We start from the raw sequence: 13,377 nt of genomic DNA on the forward strand, positions 1-13,377 counted from the left end.
GTACCTAGCCCTGGGCCAGGGATTCTGGGGAAGCAGGAGATGCACAAAGCATGGCTTTGGCTTTGAAAGAACTCACAGTCTTGGTGTAGGGGTGAGATAAACTTGGTGAGCAGACAGCGGCTTTTTGGATGGGCTCCGGTGCGGTTTGAGTTCAGAGAAGGGAGACGGGTCCACATTGCTGGAAGCAGGCTTCAGGAGGGAGTGGTTTCTCACCAGCCTCCCATGCACTAATCTGGAGACACAATTTCTCCAAACATCTATGCTTGGGAGAAGCCATTTATTCTGTCATCTTTGTCACCTGGCATCTAGTGTTGTGCTTCTCAGCATCATCTTCCCATTGTGAGCCCAGTAGCGTACAGCTGCCTTTTTTTTTTTTAAATGAGTGTGGAGACAGCAAGAGAACACACAGCAGAGTTACCTGTTATGGCTGCAGAAAACCCACACCAGAGAGGTCCCCTCGGGAGCAGCCGTGGATGTGGCTTCGCACACCTCCACCAAATGAGTGAGCAGACTTTCTGCCGGAAGGTGTCATAGAGCTACTTAGGCAGGAGTGGACCAGAGTGTCCCATTGCAGATGTCGCCCCAGGGACAGGCGCCCATCTCTCTGACAGCTGGGACAGGGTTTCTTGTCCTCAAGGAAGGCTTTAGGGAATCATTTAATGAAGCACAGTACCTGATCTGCCAGGTCTCCAGAGAAGGATAAAGTGACCCAGAGGAAATGGTAGCATTCCTCCAGCAGCATCTGGGCACGTCAGCTAGTCCTGGGAACCCAGGGTTAAACATCTGATGAGGACTCATGCTGGGTCCCTTGGAGGTGATCACACTGCCGACACCATTTTCCCCTGGGGGACTCCTAGTGAAGTAGGGGCACTGTGCTCTGTACACAGAGCCCCCAGGTACAGCCCCCCCATCCCCTTTGTAGTTTAGATTGTAGATTGTTAAAGATTGAAGCATGCTGTGTAGAGTAAAGCTCACAGATCTTACGTGCACACAGCTTGATGGGGCTTTTAGATATGGATACATTCTGTGACCAGACAAGGCTGTGGGCTGATTCTAGCAAAAGGTTTCTTCACCTCCCTCTCAGGCAGTTCTTCTACCCCTCCCATTCTGCCCAAGAATTACTTTTGTCTGGTCTTCAACTTCCTATTAAGTGGAATCACAGAAAAAATATTCAATTATGTCTGGTTCTTCTGCTGAATATTGTACAATTCCGTTTTTTACTAATGAGAAAATTAGAAATAACTTCAGAGAAGCAGTGTGGCTTAAGGGTTTCACTTCTGTGGTCCTGTACTGTTTACCATCACACAACTCATCTGTTACCATCAGTCCATCCATCCACCCAAACCCATGTGGAGAGGTGGCTCTGTGTCGGAGATGGTTCCAGGGGCTGGACAAGCAGATAGGAGTAAATCACTCTGCCCTCAAAGATCTCCCAGTGTAATGGGAGAGAGATTTTAGGGGGATAATCAGGGTGTAGAACTCTGTAACAAGAAGTTCTGTTTGTATGTGGACTCTGAGAGGATAAGGAGGAGGGAGAGGAGGAGGAGAAGGAGGCTTTGACTGGAGGGCTCGGGGAAGAGAGGACGTTAGAATGAAATTTCATTATTGGACATTCTTCTTGTCTTTTCTTACCAATAGGGCTGCAGACTAAAAGGAAACAAAGTTAGGGTTATCTTCTTTGTATACCTTATAGGACCTTGTGGTCATCGATCTAGCAGGAAGTTCAGGAAACTTCCTGAATTCATGACCAGAAATGTCTTCTCTAAGAGCATGAATAGTACACCGAGAATGTTCTAACCAGGCAAAGAGCAGAAAAATGACTGGTTGCCATCTTGATTTGATTAGACAACTCGAAAGATCTAGGGCAAAGAACAGTTTTAGCAGAGTTCTTGGTGTGGAATCTTCTAGCTAGGGTAAACATAGGACCCTGTATGAATTTCTGAAAATTTTGTCTATCACTTTCCTCTCTAAGTAGGCAGGATTTTTTTTTTTTTTAAGATTTTATTTATTTAACAGAGACACAGCAAGAGAGCGAACACAAGCAGAGGCTTGTCTCCTCTCCCATGGAGCAGGGAGCCCGATGCAGGACTCGAGCTGAAGGCAGATGCTTAACTGAGCCACCCAGGCACCCTGGAATTTTTTTTGAAAAGATTTTATTTATGTATTTATTTGAGAAGGAAAGAGAGTGAGCACATATGAGGAGGGGGAGGGACAGGGAGAGAATCTCAACTGAGTGTGGAGCCCAACACGGGGCTCAGTCTCAGGACCCTGAGACCAAGAGTGAGAGACTTAACTGACTGAGCCACCCAGGTTGCCCCCTGCATGGGGATTTTTTTCAAGGTCTTATCATTCTGCCAGAGCATAAGAATACTTCAGCAGACATATCCCAAGGTGACCCCCTAAGGGGTATAACCCCTTTATAATATCCTTTTATAATCCATACTCTTGAGTGTGGCAGAATGTATTACTTGCTTCTAACCAACACAGTATGGCAAAGATGATAGGATGTCACTCCCATAATTATAGTATGTCAGTCTCTGCCTTAGCAGGTTGGAGAGATAGGGTCACCTGTGGACCTTGAAAAAGCTTACAGTCATATTATAAGACAGCCATGTGACAAAAAACTGTGGGTGGCCTCCAGGACCTGAGTGGCTTCCAGCCAATAGCCAGTAAGAAGTTGGGCCCCCAGTCCTTCAGCTGCAAGGAAATGAATTTTGCCAACAGCCTGAATGAGCTTGGCTTCTTCCGCAGTCAAGCCTGCCAGTGAGAATGCAGCCCGTCTGACACTTTGGTTTTAAGCTCGAGACTCTGAGCACAGGATCCAGCTAAGCTGTGTCTGGACTGTTGACCCATAAGAATTGCGAGATGATAAATGTGTGTCCTTCAAGCTCCTGAGTTTGTGGTGATTTGTTCCACAGCAGCCAGTAACTAACACACTGTCTGCCACCATTGACTGTGTCAGAACAGTCCCTTAGTGCCACATGGCTCTACAGACGTTCTGAGTCTGTTCTGCCGTACACAGGGTGCAGAGGTAGCCAACGAATCCCTTTCATGATCGCTGCTTAGCCTCTTATTTCACACTGTTGTGGGCTCTGACTTATCTGAGAAGTAAGCAAGGGCACCACACCGTTTAGAACCCAAGTTCACCTAGAACTAAGAAAGACCCCTTTTCTAACATTTGTCAGGCCTCAAGCAAGACTGCAAATGGATAGCAGACCATATGTCTAAAGAATGAAAGTTAAAACTCAGTGTTACATGTACTATGTTCTGCTACTTTGACAAATACACTTTCATAATAGGAAAATGCATGTAAAGCCATGGCCTTTATATCATTGAAAGTTGACAGAATATTAACGATAATGGAATTTGATTATTATTTTGCATGCTTGGGTATTCTGCTGCTAGAAAATGTTTGACTGGAATAATAAGGTAGACATTTAATGCTTAAATTATATATTTCATAAAATGTATTTTCTTATTTCATTTTAAGGAATCACTAATTATGTTGTTTATCATACTTGGTTTTCAGTTGACAAATAAGAACCTAAAGGATTAGGGGCAACTGACTGAGGTGGCTCAGTCAGTTAAGCTTCTGCTTTCAGTTCAGGTCATGATTTCCAAGTCCTGGGATTGAGCCCCTTGAAGGGCTCCCCACTGAGCAGGGAGTCTGCTTCTTTCTCTCCCCTTCCTCCCCATCAACCCCTCTACTCATGCACTCTCAAATAAATAAATAAAATAGTAAAAAAAAAAAAAAGAATCTAAAGGATTAAAAAATAAAATGTGTTAAATTTGAATGTATTTTCATCAAAATGTAAATTTAAAGTAATTAAAAATTTAAAATTAGCTTTATTGTATTCCTCTTATTTATTTTTCTTTTCTCTTCTTTTCTTTTTTAAAAGATGATTTATTTATTTATTTCACAGGCAGAGATTACAAGTAGGCTGAGAGGCAGGCAGAGAGAGAGGAGGAAGCAGGCTCCCTGCTGAGCAGAGAGCCCGATGCAGGGCTGGATCCCAGGACTCTGGGATCATGACCTGAGCCAAAGGCAGAGGCTTTAACCCACTGAGCCACCCAGGCGCCCCTTATTTTCTTATTTTTAAAAAAGATTTTTACTTATTTGAGAGAGAGAGAGAGAGAGATAGCAAGCCCACAGAGGAGGTATGAGAGGGAGAAGCAGAAGATACAGCCCTGTATCCCAGGATCCTGGGATCATGACCTGAACCAAAGGTAGATGCTTAACTGACTGAGACACCCAGGCGCCCCTAAAATTATTTTAAATGAAAGTTTTAAAAACATTTTTACTAAAATATTGAAAAATCTGTTAAAATTAAAAAGCAAAAATACAAATTATAAGTAAGTGCCACATTTTAAAGTAATTTAAAGAAGCCTGAATTGTTACTTAATTTCCTGAACCTCAGTTCAAGAGCTTATAAAATATTTTCCTAAAAATAGGATTCCTGGCTGGCTTAGTCAGTAGAGTGTGCGACTCTTGATCTAGGGGTTGTGGGTTTGAGCCTGAGGGTGGGGCTAGAGATTACATAAAAATAACACCTTCAAAAATATAACATCTTAAAGGAATAAAAATAAAACTTTGTAATTATAGCTTTTAAAGTCTGTCTGGTTGCCCGTGTAAAGAATCAGGGTCACATATCACGTATGTTGACTTCAGACCTACACAGAGGTGTGCAAATTTCAGAGGTCTATACGTTGTCTAATACGGCACGTTACTCCTCCGCTTTTGTATCTGACTCATAAATATCACACTAATCCAGCCGTGCTGCTAGAACCAAGAATCAGAAGATGAAGAAAGGCAAAGAAGGAAAGAAAGAAAAGAAAGTAGTTCTCCCACCCTGCTGGGAAGCAGCCCTTCTTCATTATGCAGAAATCTGTTGCATTGATGCTCTCTGAGAAGAAGGATTGGATGAGTTAATACCCAGTGCTGGCACTGCTCAGATTCTCCCTTGCTCTGAAGCTACAGCTCTTCCTGATGCTGCTGGCAGTGGCCAAGTCCCCAGTCTTTACAACATTTGGACACAGTGGCCTTTTGTTTTGAGGACTAAGGCAAGAGATACAGAGAAATGTGTCCCTGGGGCTTGAATGATGTTAGTCATGCCAGCGGATGTTCAAGGTACTGGTTATACTGTGTCCCTGGTCCTGAGTGACTGGGGTGTGTGTGTGTGTATGTGTGTGTGTGTTGGGAGACCTGGAACTTTCTGAAGTGCAGGGCCCAGTACACATGCCCTTCTTGCCTGAGTCCAGAGTGGGGGTACGCTCCTCCTATTATTAATAATTTAAACAATATAGACATTTACTTCCTTTTCACTCAGTCTTGCAAGCATTATACTTCATGACGGCGTGGCAGCTCCCAGTACTGAGAACCCAGGCTTTCTCTATCCTGTCGCTCCCCTGTCCCTCAGGTGTTGCCCTCATCTGCGTGGGTCAGGGTGGTTCCCTGGGATGTGCAGGTCAGCCAGAAGAAAGGGAAAAGGATGAAAAGCAAGGAAGGCCCCTCTTCTTGAGGGTTGCACCCTGAAATTGCAGTCATTAATTTTGGACACATCCCACCGTCCACGGGTGGCTGACAAACGTGGTCTTGCCCTGGGTGTCTTGAGGCTTAAGTGAGTGAACATATTTGAGAGGGCTTATAGATAGGACGCGTTTAATAATTGGGGATAATTTGGACCATCATCGTCATCATCAGCCTCTCTGAGGTTTCGGCTTTGGGCTTTAAGGCTTTGTGTCTCTGGGAGCTGTGGTGCAAAACAAAGGACACTTTTAGAAAGTGAGTAATTACCCGTGGGTTTTTCTTTAGGTCTTGCTTGGGCTTTTGCAGATTTTCTCAAACAGGGCACACTAGCATCAGTCCATTCCGGGTAAAGCAGTTTAAACATAAGTAATGTGTAGAGTTCTGTCATTCCAGAGGCAATACCGAAGTAGTCTTTTTAAACAGAGAAAACAGGTTCAATCTTTTAAATCAAGGAGAAAAATGATTCCATTTTTTAAAGTGGCACATGGCAGGAACTAAAGTACAGGGGTTGTAAAAGCACTCTTTTTTAACTTTTTGCATGTTCTCAGTTTTCATTTCCTTTCCTTTTTTTCTTCTTCTTCTTCTTTTTTTTTTTTTTTTACACTTTTATTTAAGTTCAGTTAGTTAACAGGCAGTGTCAAATTTGTTTCAGGCATACAATATAGTGACTCACTACGAGTGCACTCCTTGGTCCCCATCACGTTTCCCCATCCCCCACCCAGCTCCCTTCCAGGGGAACCCTCCGTTTGTTCTCTGTAGGGAAGAGTCTGTTTCTTGGTTTGTTTCTCTTTTCCCCCTCTGCTCATTTGTTTTGTTTTAAAAGCACTTTAAATAGTTAAAGAGAAAGATAAGCCCATGAGAAACCCCATGATACTACTTTTTGTCCAACTTGACTTTCCAGGGATTAAACCTGCCTTTGAGTTTAGACTCCTGCTTATTCCACTTTGTTAAACCCTTGACAGACTCCAGCCTGTACGACTCAGTAGCTCCCCAAGAGGGGCCACTTTTCAGCCTCTGTTGCAAAACTGATGAAGCTTTAGTGCCGAACCGGCCGGTCCTGGAGCAGAGAAGGCTTGGAGGTCATTGATCGCAGCTACCCTTGTGGACCAGTCCGATGTTACGCCGAGAATCCAGGGGCAGGAATGTCACAGGCTGTCTGATCCACCTGCCCATCAAGATTTAAAATCCTCTCTAGAATATTCCTTTCAAATCTTTACTCTGACTTGGAACCATAAGCCATTTACCCACTCCCCATCTGTCCCGTCTTCCAGCTTGGTAACTGTTCACGTTTATATTACCCTAAAACTGTAGCACCGAGTGCCAGAGTTGTCTTTTTTTTTTTTTTAAGATTTTATTTATTTATTTGACAGAGACCACAAGTAGACAGAGAAGCAGGTAGAGAGACCGGGGGGGGGGGGGGGCAGGCTCCACGCTGAGCAGAGAGCCCCATGCGGGGCTCGATCCCAGGACCCTGAGATCATAACCTGAGCCGAAGGCAGAGGCTTTAACCTACTGAGCCACCCAAGTGCCCCCAGAGTCGTCTTCATACCATCCTGACAGATCACCGCTTCTTCTTCTCCAGCATGTCCCATGAGAGGGAGCTCCCGGTTTCGTTAGGAGTCAGCCGTCCCTTGGGAGGAGAGCCCCAACTTACCTGCAGACTTTCTTCTTTTGGCCTGAAACTGTCTTTTCTGATATATATGTAAGTATGTGTATGTGTATTCCTGGCAACCCTTTTTACCCTCTGGATCAAATCGCCTACATCTCCAGCCTTAACATGTTCAGCTCTCCTCCCCCTGGCCCCCAGTCCTCAACACATGGTTACCACTCTCTCTCTGGGCTTCTTTGCTTTTGTTGAAGGTTGCTTATTAAAGCAAGTAAACCAAATTAGTTATTATCCCCTGCATCTGCTCTTACTGTCCCCCCCCCATTTCTTCCCCATTTCACTTTTTTTTTTTTTTAAAGATTTTATTTATTGTTTTGACAGAGAGAGAGAGTGAGAAAGGAACACAAACAGGGAGAGTGGGAGAGGGAGAAGCAGGCTTCCCGCTGGGCCTGGAGCCCCATACGGGGCTCGATCCCAGGACCCTGGGATCATGACCTGAGCAGAAAGCAGACGCTTAACGACTGAGCCACCCAGGAGCCCCTCTCCATTTCACTTTTAAAGCTGTACAGAATACTCCGAAAAAGGGTATGAGCAATATTGGGGAAAAATAAGAGGAAGAAGATACACAGGCTCAGAAGTTGCATTTTTCTCCATGTATTTCTGTAGTAAGATGGCTTTAAAAATTTTTTTTCCATAATAATTCAGATGTTAATCTGGGGTCCTCTGAGACCCTCAAGGCCTTTTCCAGTGGCCATTCCTGCATTTCAGATCTCATAGTAAAATTGGGGGTAAATACTGGATCTTCTATTTATCCCCGCTAAATTTCCCTTGTCTTGTGTTTTTGAATTATCTCTAAAATGTATCAAGGTACTTTTAAAATCTATTTCTATCTTTAGAAATGTTAGAGACCACAGGCAATTAGACACCATTTACAAGCCTGATGGGAAAGCATTTGCTTGGTTTGTAAGAGTATCATCATCGTAATAAAGTGAGCCCATGTGGAATAGGTGTTTGAAGAGATGGATCAAAAAATCCTAAACGTGGAGAGAAAATGCAAAGACCGTGCCCTGCAAAATACTGCCTGAAAGTCAGCGTGCAGGGCCACCTGGGTGGCTCAGTCAGTTAAATGTCTGACTCCGGATTTCAGCTCAGGTCATGATCTCAGGGTCTGAACTGCACATCAGGCTCCGTGCTGTGTGTGGAGTCTGTTTAAGATTCATTCTCTCTGTGTCCCTCTCTTTCTCTCCTGCTAAAAGAAAGGAAAGGAAAGTCAATATGCCAACATTTGACCTCTCTCGCTAGTTCAGTTACCAGTCTCTCCAAGACTGAGCCTCCCGGTTTTGGTAACTGCCTTGCTGTCGGGCATCTTTCTATGCCCCAAGGACGCATAAGTCATTCCATTTCTTACACAACAAGGTGAATATAAGTGCAAAATATACCATTTTTAAAAAAAGATGTTATTTATTTATTTGACAGATAGAGATTTCAAGTAGGCAGAGAGGCAGGCAGAAAGAGAGGAGGAAGCAGGCTCCTTGCTGAGCAGAGAGCCCAATGTGGGGCTCGAGCCTAAGGCAGAGGCTTTAACCCATTGAGCCACCCAGGCGCCCCAAAATATACCATTTTAATTAGGATATTCCCCTGCAAAAAGAAAGATCTCTGGGAAGGATCTCATATGTTGACTCCAATTTCTGTGAGCCTGGATTAATGTCCAGCCAGAGATTCCCAGCTCAAGGTATACGAGATCCTCCATGATGAACCGAATAGCCGGCGGTCCCGGTATCTGTTACTCCTTCATCAGAAAAAAACGAAATGAGCAGCCGTGGTTCATTTTTCTGTGAGTCAGTGTGATATTTACTCAACACATGAACTGGCTCATCAGAACTCAGGGGTTTACATTAAACTGGACTTAGAATCCTTGACTCACCCAAGGAGGTGAGCACATCTCAGTGACCACAGATGACTGCCCCCTCCTGCATCTTTTCAATAATGCTTTCTTCCTCGGTGCGGCCAACACACTCACGCTCATGGAACTCTCCCTTTGGGCATTATTTGTAGATGCTCCATCCTTTTACCAAAGCTGGGAGTTTAAGCCAAATTGATGTTTCTCTCTTTCCTTCCACAGTCCTTTCTCTCTGCATAAGCTTGGGGTTGTCCATAGGTCAACTGGCAGGAGGAGGACGCAGAGCTGGAGAAGCAGGGCCTGAGTACTGGCTCTCCCAAGGAAATGCAGGCTGTGTGACAGCTTTATTTGGGTTGGCAGAAGTATTCATGCATTGCACTTTTGCCGAGGCCTGATCACTTGCTGAATATTTATTTGTCCCCAAGATTATTTAGTTATCCTCAGGAATCTAAGCTCTCCGGCCAGCTTTTCTCCCTTGGCATGGGTTCCCAGTGGGGAATGTGACTGACCCCTTCTCCTTGCAGAAGGGGAAAGCAAAAACGGGACCCTGGAGGACACGGGACTTTGGCTGAAAGACAGCAGCAGAGTGAAGACTAGAACTTGCATCTTCTGATTGCAAATCCAGAGTTCTTCCTAGAATCTCTCAAACTTTGGGGAGCGTATAAGCCTGGAGGAACTTGCTTTTCATTAGACGCAGATTCTTCGGTCCCCTCTTGAAAAAATCTGGCGTGGATTCTGCAGGTGCTAAGATGACACTGGCCTATCAATGTTTACTTTGTGTGTTTTCACCCAGGGAGGGAAGTGGGGCTGCCCAGTTAGATATGAAAATCACTCGTTTTAAAAAATTACAGGACAGGGTGCCTGGGTGGCTCAGCTGGCTAAGCAACTGCCTTCAGCTCAGGTCATGACCCTGGAGTCTCAGGATCGAGTCCTGCATCGAGCTCCCTGCTCAGCAGGAAATCTGCTTCTCCCTCTGACCCTCTCCCTCTCTCTCTCTCTCGCTCTCTCTCTCAAGTAAATAAAATTTTAAAAAAATCTTTAAAAAAGAATTACAGGACAAAGAACGCAATGACATTAACATAACTTACAGAACGAAGAAAAATTCACCCATAGCCCAGCCATCTATCCCTCCGTCTTTGGAGAGATTATCCATATATTTAGGTAACTATTAGCCCAACAGTTCTGTCGTCTTATTTTTACTACATTTGAGCCAAGTAGGCTTTTTGTTATGCAACTTGCTAGGAACAGGGCCCTTGGAAGCTTGTAAAGAGGAAGAGCGGTATTTAATGTTACCGAACATTCACTTCATTACTGGTCATGGTGTTCAGTGATTTACATACACGCTTTCATTTAATCATAGCAAGGAGGTCCTATTATCTCCACTTTCCAAATGGGAAAACTGAGGCTTGGGAAGGATTAAGTAGCTTGTGCCAAGTGGGTAGAGAGCAGTAAAACAGACTCATACCCTCCGACTCTGGAGGGTGTGCTCTTTCTCACCTGCTGCTCTCCAGACGTGCCCGCGAAAGACAGAAGACACCTGGTCTTCAGGTACTCCTTTCCATGGGAAGGAGCCCCATCCAGAGGTCAGAAATAGCAGGTTTTAAAACGTGGGAAAGCTCCATGATGCTGGCGTGGGTAAGGGTAGAGAAGTACCTGTTGAGCTGGAAGCATTGAATAACAGGGAGGAAAATGGGACTTTGTGTTTTTTTGGCCGTTATAGGACTCGGGGGTGGGGGGCAGCGACTTGGTGATGTAAGTTACAGAGAACGTCCGTCTGCCACGAAGCATGCGTTTCTGCTGCACCCGCCTCCCAAGCTCATTCTCCGCAGTGCTGTTCATCAGCACAGCCGGGACCCCAAATGGCAGGAAAGACGGACGACGAGCTGGAGAATTGAGCTCTTAGGAATTCAGGGTCGAGCTCCCAGGAGCAAAATTTTCCCCCAGAAATGAAATCTCCATTATCCCCGGTAAGTCGGTTATTATAAAAGTTTTTCTTCCGCTTTCCCTGGAGTTTCTTCAATCTCTGCCTTCGCCAAGTATCCACAAGACTTTCTGTGTGTAGCATACATTTGGCAGTTAACCTTAGCGCGCGCCGTCGCTCTGCCTGCCGGGGACGGCAACGAGCGTTTACTGTCTTGTGTCCTGCGCTGTGCTGGTGGAACGTGGAGAAGTCCCTGCCATGGGGTGTTTATGGCCTCTCTGGGGAGACAGGCCATGTCCATAATACCAATTTACCACCCTAAGAGTGTACTGCGGGCTCAGTGAACTTCATTATAAGGAGAGGCATGACGAGGCGTGATGTCGACCTCAAATATAAAGGACAGGTGAAAAGTGAGCCAAACAGTTGGGTTGGGGGGGCCGTGGGGGAGGCCCTGAAGCCTGGGAGTGGCTTGGGGAAGCATGGCCTGTCCTTAGGCTAGAAGCAAGGGTGCCTGGAGCAGGTCTGTCTCCCTTCCTAGACCATAGCCCCTGGGAAGGGGTAGGGTCCAAGCCCATCTCTGCTGGGGGCCTGCCCTGGGCCCTGCACTCCTCCCTGGGAAGCAGGCTGTGAGAGAGAAAGGGCTTTTGTGGGGCGGGCTCCCGAGGACACACCGGGCTGGGAGGCCGCCCCGGTGATGGCCTCCTCTGGCCCCGGGACTAGTGCAGCTGGAGCGATCCTTCGGAGTTGCCCAAGTCAGAGGCCTTCAGACCCTCATGCCATTTTGCACCGCCCCCTCCGCCCCGCCGGGTGCGGTGGGCCTGGGGAAGGGAGTGTGACCTCAGCTCTGTTGGGGGGAGACAGTCTTTAGTGGTAGTGATGGGGGCACCTGCCCTGCCGTCGAGGCTGAAAGGCCTGCATTCCTGGAGGGGACCTGGGGGGTGTGTGCAGGGTCCATGGCTCTGGCTTCTAAACACTTGAGTGAGAGCACACACTGCCGGGGGGCCCTGGGTCCCCGGGTCCTCGACTTGGCGGCCGTGACAGAGGCAAGGGGCTCTGCAGCTGTGGCATTTATGAAGCAGTCATTTGCCAGGCCAGGCCAGACCGTCTGGTGAGTGGTTGAGGAGCAGCCCCACAAACTGCCAAGTGTCTGGGTTTAGGGCTTTAAAATAAGAACCTTATCTGTAATGAGAGTGAATGGCGGTGTTCCCACGCCAGTGAAGGATCTTTGGGGAGGAATTAGTGACCCGCAGGGTCAGATAAATGGTATCATTTCAGGTTCTGTCCCCCAAAGATGTTTTCGCTCAGAGGCTGAGCCCTTGGAGTATGATAAAGGGCTCCTGTATACACACAGGTAGTTCGGGAGACGCTAAAGAAACCTGACAGTACATAGTATGCCTCCTTTCCAGGAGTGGAAATAGCTCCTTTGGCATTATTGCTCGGCCTTTAAGAGAGCTGCAGGAATTAAGAAAGGGACATGTATTCTTTTTATTTGGTCACGGATGGGGGACATCTGCATGGAGTGAGGTAAGTTCCCTGAAGTCTCAGGTCAGGAAGGGGCTGATCCCGAGCTAGAACCTACACCAGCCAGGTCTCAGTGCTAGAACCACCGAGCTCCTTGGAGCCAGGGAGAGAAAGGATCTCAAAAGCATTATAAACATTGGGCAGCCATATAGACGTCTCTACAAATTCATTTTGACTCCTTTCAAATCTGTTTGTCCGCAGACTTTCCCATCTGTGTCAGTGGTGCCTCAGTCAGCCAGTCAAGCAAAAACTAGTAGGAATCTTTCTTCAGTGCTCCCTGCCCTCTTCTCTCACAGCTAAGGTGTTAGCAGATCTTCATTTCACTCCAGAATGTATCTCGTGTCTCTCTCCACCCCAACCATCAAGTCCAAGACCCCATCATCACCCACCTGGACCACTTCCAAGACTGCCTTACTGGTCTCCCCCCACAGTACATTCTTCACATTTCAGGACCCAGCTGGAGGGAGCTTACAATTTAGATCACACCACTGCCCTACAGGAATACTTAGTGGCTTCCTGGTACACCAGGATGAAGTTAGAGCTCCTCACAGTGACAGGACCCTGGGTGATCTGCCTCTTCAGCCTTTCCCCACATTTGGCTTACTTCGGTGTATACCAAACCAAAGGCTCCTGCCTCAGGGCCTTTGCATGTGTTGTTTTCTCTACCTGGATTCCTCTTCCTCCAACTGTTCATGGGGATGACTTCTTACCTTTCAGGTAAGGATTTCAGAGAGGTCTTCGGGCTAAAATAATCCTTTCTCTTGAGCTATGTTATTATATTTTGTCCTCTCGATTTCCTTCACGGCTCTTATTGCAGTCTGATTTTTTTTTTTTAATCTTTGTTTTGTTATGTGTTGTCTGTCTTCTCTCACTGCTGTCCAGGTTCCTTCCACTGGAGCAGG

At 46.3% G+C, this 13,377-nt stretch overlaps 1 protein-coding gene across 3 annotated transcripts in view; it reads left to right on the top strand.

Moving 5' to 3' along the window:
- Positions 1-13,377, top strand: part of MAPK4 (mitogen-activated protein kinase 4) — a 142,245-nt gene that overhangs the window by 41,973 nt on the left and 86,895 nt on the right. Inside the window, exon 1 of one of the 3 annotated variants that reach the window (XM_059409685.1) lies at positions 7,138-7,229. The exons of the other annotated variants lie outside the window; for them this stretch is intronic. The gene's annotated coding sequence lies outside the window, so the exon portion shown is untranslated. Of the gene's footprint in view, positions 1-7,137; positions 7,230-13,377 lie in introns of those variants that run through there. 3 annotated transcript variants of the gene reach the window in all.

Source organism: Mustela nigripes, chromosome 8 (assembly GCF_022355385.1).
Source record: "Mustela nigripes isolate SB6536 chromosome 8, MUSNIG.SB6536, whole genome shotgun sequence".
In the NCBI taxonomy this organism is placed as follows: Eukaryota; Metazoa; Chordata; class Mammalia; order Carnivora; family Mustelidae; genus Mustela; species Mustela nigripes.